This window comes from Chrysochloris asiatica, unplaced genomic scaffold (assembly GCF_000296735.1).
Source record: "Chrysochloris asiatica unplaced genomic scaffold, ChrAsi1.0 scaffold00171, whole genome shotgun sequence".
In the NCBI taxonomy this organism is placed as follows: Eukaryota; Metazoa; Chordata; class Mammalia; order Afrosoricida; family Chrysochloridae; genus Chrysochloris; species Chrysochloris asiatica.
In genome coordinates, this window is record NW_006408689.1 from 5,242,669 (window position 1) to 5,248,909 (window position 6,241).

The following is a 6,241-nucleotide window of genomic DNA, read 5'->3' on the forward strand; positions in this document are numbered from 1 at the left end:
GTATATATATTTAGTCTTCTGGACTAATTGTTCCTACGTGTCTTTGATTTTCTTCACTCCTTTTCTCCAGATGTGGAGAGACCAATATTGCACCTTAGATAATCACTCATGAACATTTATTTTTTTGAAACTTTTAGTTATGAATTATGTGGAGATTTACAGAGATCATCAGTTTTACATTCAACAAATCATACACTTTGTTTCATCCCAATGATTTCATCCCTCCCTTGTAACAACAGTCATCCCACTTTCCCCCTGTGGTTCTTATTTCCATTCCACCCTCCTTCCCAACCCTTTGAACTTTGTCCTTAGGTCAATGTTACCCTTTTGATATTCAGTGGTTGGCCATTCCATGATGAACATACTTACTACTGTTGTTGTCTCCCTTATATAGCTACCTACCACTTGGCTGAAAATTGATCCATAAAGGTGATTCCATTCTAGAACTGAAGGATAGCCAAGGACCGTAGTCTCAGCAAGCCTCTGACCAGCAAGCCTGGTCTTTTTTAAAAAAAAAAAAAATTTTTGGATTTTGTTTCCCATTTTCCCCAACTCTATCTGGGATCTTCTAAATGATCCCTTTCAGAGCAGGTGGTAGTGGTAGTGGTAGCTGGGCACCATCTAGTTCTTCTGGTCTCAGAGTCCTGGAGATTGATGTTCACATGTTCCATTAGTCCACTGGACTAACTGATTCCAAGCATCTTTACTTTAATTTTCATTGTTCTTCTTTCTTCCACACATGGAGAGACCAATAGCTGCTCCATAGCTGGCCGCTCATGAACTTTTAAAATTCCAGTCACTACTCACCAAAGTAGGAAGTAAACATTGACTTTGTGGACTATGTTATGCCAATTGACCTTGGTGCCCCCAAGATTATGATCTTGAGCCTCCAGGCGCAATGATTTTTTATTCCCTCAAGGTGTTTGGTTATGCTTAAGAAATTTTCATAACTTTTATAAACAATTCAAAATATTTCTCAGTCATAATCTCACTTATCTGTCAATTTGTCATAGTATGTGGCATGCATGTTGCTGTGAAGCAAAAGTCTTGGGTAACATTATGGAAAGATTCTATGGACAAAATATTGAATGATGCAGAAAGCATCAAAAGAAGATGGAAAGAATACACAGTCACTGTACCAAAAAGAATTGGTCCATATTCAACCATTCCAAGAAGCAGCACATGATCAAGAGCTCGATGGTACTGAAGAAAGATATCCAAGCTGCACTGAAGGCATTTGCATAAAACAAGGTTCCAGGAATACAAATAGAAAATTTTCAACAACGTGATGCAGCCCTGAAGGCATTCATTCATCTGTACCAAGAAATTTGGAAGACAGCTACTTGACCAACTGACTGGAAGAGATCCATATTTGTGTCCATTCCAAAGAGATGTGACCCACCAAGATGTGGAAATCACTGAACAATATCATTAATAACACACTCAAGTAAAATTTTACTGAAGATAAGCGAAAAACACTTTCAACAGTACATTGATAGGGAGCTGCCAGAAATTCAAGCTGAGTTCAGATGAGACATGAAGCAAAGGGTATAGTGGCTGACGTTAGATGGATCTTGGCTGAAGGCAAAGAATACCAGAAAGATATTTACTTGTGTTTTATAGACTGTTATGCAAAAGTACTCAACTGTGTGGATCATAGTAAACTATAGATAACATTATGAAAAATGGGTACTCCAGAACACTTCATTGTGCTCACGAGGAACCTATACATAGACCAAGTCATAGTTCTTAGTAAAAAACAAGAGGATACTTAATGGTTCAAATTAAGAAAGGTGTGTGTCAGCGTTGTTCTTTTACCATACTTATTCAATCTGTATTTTGAGCAAATAATCTGAGAAGCTGGATTATATGAAAAAGAACATGGCCTCAGGACTGGAAGAAGACTCATTAACAACCTGTGATATGCAGATGACGCAACCTTGCTTGCTGAAAAAGTAGAGGACTTAAAATACTTACTCATGAAGATAAAAGTTCACAGCCTTCTGTATGGATTGCACTTCAAAGTAAAGAAAACAAAAATCTCTACAATTGGACCAATAAATAAGATCATGATAAATGAAGAAAAGATTTAAATTGTCAAAGATTTCATTTTGATTGAATCCACAGCCAATGTTCATGGAAGCAGCAGTCAAGAAATCAAATGACGTATTGCATTAGGCAAATCTTCTGCACAAGACCTTTTTAAAGTGTTGAAGAGCAAATATATCAGTTTGAGGATTTGGGTGCACCTGACCCAAGCCATGGCATTTTCAATCTTCCTATATGCATGTGAAAGTTGGACAATGAATAAGGAAGACTGTAGAAGAATTGATGCATTTGAATTAATGTGTTGGAGAAAAATATTGACAGTACCATGGACTGCCAAAAGAAAAAACAAATTTGTCTTGGAAAAAAGTACATTCAGAATGCTCCTTATAAGCAGGATGTTGAGACTTAAGTCTCTCATACTTTGGACATGTTGTCAAGAGGAACCAATCCCTGGAGAAGGACATCATGGGTGGCAAAGTGGAAGGTTAGGGAAAAAGGAAGACCCCAAGGAGATAGACTGGCATAGAGGCAACAATAATGGGCTTGTACATAACAACAATTACAAGGATGGCACGGGACTAGGCAGTGTTTAATTTTGTTGTGCATAGGGTCACTGTGAGTCAGAACCAAATCAGTGGCACCTAACATGGACAGCTATAATCAGCTTTGTTCTCTTGTAAGTACTACTTAGCAGATTTCTAGATCATTGTTTTAGTAATCTAGTGATGCTGTAACAGAAATAGAACAAAGGGTGGTTTCAACAAACAGAAATATATTATTTCTCAATTTAGGAGGTTAAAAGTCCAAATATAGGGTGCCAGCTACAGGGAAAGCCTTCCTTTCTCTGTTGGTTCTGGATCTAGGAGTTTTTTGGGTCAAGAACCAAGACCCAAAGAACACACTCTGCTTCCAGTCCCTTTCTTTGTTGTAGTCATTTTCTCTAATCTCTGCTCAGTTGTTTAATCAAAAGAGATTGAGTCAAGATACAACCTAATTCTGTAGATTGCATCGTGCTTCATGAACATAACTGCCAATAATCCTGCCTAATTAATAACATATCGTTGTGAAGTGCTGTCGAGTCGATTCTGACACAGAACGACCCTATATAGGGTTTCCAAGGAGCAGTTGGTGGGTTTGAACTGCTGACCTTGTGGTTCGCAGTCCAGTGTTCATCATACAGCGCCACACCACGAGTCCATTAATAAATAGAGATTAGGATTTACAATTAAAAAAACACCACTGCCATGGAGTTGTGGCACTAAATAAGCACTTGATTGCTAATTGCAAGGTTGGGAGACTAAACCTACCAGTTACTCCTCAGAAACCGTATGTTGTTGTTAAGTGCCTTCGAGTCGGTTCCGACCCATACAGTTCCGACCCTGTATAGGGTTTCCAAGGATGAGCTGGTGAGCTTGAACCTTCAACCTTGCAGTTCAAACGGCTTTGCAGCCTAACGCATTAACCCACAGTGCCACACCAAGAAACCCTATACAGGGTCACTATTAGTGAAACTGACTCGGTGTTACTTTAACAACAACATAGGACAGTGAAGAATTGCTCCATAGGGTTTCCTAGGCTATAAATCTTTACAGAACAAGATTGCCTCATCTTTCTCCCACAGAGCCGCTGGTAGATTTGAACCACCAACTTTTCCGTTAGCAGTCCAGTGATTAACCTACTGAGCCACTAGGGCTCCAGGATAATTATAGCAGACCACAAAATACAGGATAATTACATAATACTAAGAATCATGGCCTAGGCAAGTAGACACATATTTGAGGCAAGGAGGAGCGATATAATTCAATCTATAACAATCATCAGATAAGAACTCATTAAAAATTTATTCTTGGGTCAGATTAATTACAATGACACTTTTGGAATGATCAACCACTTCAGATGAATTGTTAGATTTTGATCAGAATGTACCCACCTCATTTTCCAGTTCATTCATTTTGAGTTATACCGAGATAAAAACATGGCAAGGCTTTTATAGAAGGAAAAGGATTTGTTCTGGCTTTCCAACATTTTATAAGTCAGACTACTAAAGAAATTTTTGATCTTGAAGGCTTAGAAATTCAAACCCCCCTCGAGGCACTATTGTTTTGTTTTTGCTTTTTTTAAATTAAGGAAACCAAAACTCCGTATTTGTAATGGGAAATTTGGGCGAGGTTAAGTATAGTACATAATGGCATTTTTATTTAAGTCTAATTCATCTTGTGGACTTAAAATTTTGGCCAAGAGTAATTTTTAGGTGTGATATAACATGGCCTGAGATTTTTTGGCATTGCTGATATTCCTGAGTGGTGGAAAACCAACTGGCATTAATGCAGAATTAGGATGTCTAGCTACAGGAATGATGTCAGAGAAAAAGAAATAATAATAATAATAAGGCCCATCGAACAAACAGTAAGAAGTAAAACAAAATGCATTACAAAGTCCACAAATGCAACTTTAATTCCGTCCCCTGTTATAGCAGAGTGCCTGGGAATCACAAATTTGGAAAGCACTCAACATGCCAATATCCATTCTATTAAAAAGTAGGTAACCTTTAAGTTTTATTCAGAGTTCTGTAAGTTACCATGTTTGTTAAAAAAGGTTTCAGAGGATGGGTAGAATTCTCTTCCTGAAGCACACTACACCTTAAAGTGCTACTAAAACTATAGTCACGATCTGTCTTAGATGCTAAATGTTTTATGCCCTGCTATTTCAGCGCTGGATTGGGAACTACAAGGTCAGCAGTTCAAACCCATCAGCTGCTCATCGGAAACCCACACAGGGTCGATATGAGGTGGAACTGCCTCAACAGCAGTTAACAACAACAACATATTTGGATAGAGAGGAGTCTTGGTGGCACAATTGGTTAAGTGCTCCCCTAGTAACTGAAAGGTTGTCAGTTTGAACCCATGCAGTGGCTCTGCCCGAGAAAGGTTTGGTGATCTGCTCTTGTAAAGATTACAGCTAAGAAAATCCTACAGGGCAATTCTTCTCCTTCACATGGCATCACTAGGAGTCGGAATGGACTTGAGGGCACCCAGTAATAATAGTAACATTTAGACAGATGTCTCAATTTGAAAACCTTGAAACCTTTTCCCCACTTCACTACAAAAGATTGATTGGCTTCCTGTATCTTACCTAGACTCCAGAAACTGCACTATGATAGAACAATATGAGGCAGAGAAGAGGACTTGGCAGCCTGCAGCACAGGAATTTCAGATTTGATTTAAACTTGTCAGCTTTGGAGTGTAACTCTATTTTAAAGAACTCAGAGCTTCTGGATTGGTTTCAAACTCTGTATGAATTGGTCTCCCTGCTTGCAAATGATCTCCCACTCCATCACTGTTCCTTGCCTTCTAGCCGTCCTTCAGGACAAAGTCCGTGCATTCTCTCAGGAAGCCGTTCCTGGAACTTTACTCACAAAAGGGCTGTAACTGCTTGTTTCTTTATATATCTATCATTTCTGTCTTGGACCAGAAACTTCTCTTAAAGTAAGAATTAGATCTTATTCCTAATGTACCCCCAATGTGTTTTACACATAATTGATGCTTAGAAGGAATGATCAAAAAGAAAGACATTATACTGCATTGTTAAGTGCTGTCAAGTTGGTTCAAACTCAGCGACCTTGTATAGGGTTTCCATGGAGAGCTGGTGGGTTTGAACCACCACCTTGAGGCTCAAACAGACCTTGCAATCCAGTGCTTATCCTTCAGTGCCTCAACAAGACTCCAATTATACTATGGGGGGCTTAAAATTTCTCAAGACCATAGCAAAAACATATTGCTATTGAATTGGTTCTAACACATAGTGACCCTATGTTCTTGTTAGGTGCCATTGAGTCGGTACTGACTCATAGTGACCCTATGCACAACAGAACGAAACACTGCCCGGTTCAGTGCCAACCTCACAATTGTTGCCACACTTGAGCCCATTGATGCTGCTATTTTGCCAATCCATCTTGCTGGGGGTCTTCCTCTTTTTCTCTGACCCTCCACCTCACCAAACATGATATCCTTCTCCAGTGACTGACCCTCCTGACAATATGTCCCAAGTATGAGAGATGAAGTTTGGCCATCCTAAACTCCAAGGAGCACTCTGGCTGCACTTCTTCCGACACAGATCTGCTGGTTCTTTTGGCAGCCCATGGCACTTTCAATATTCTTCTCCAACACCATAACTCAAATGCATCAATTCTTCT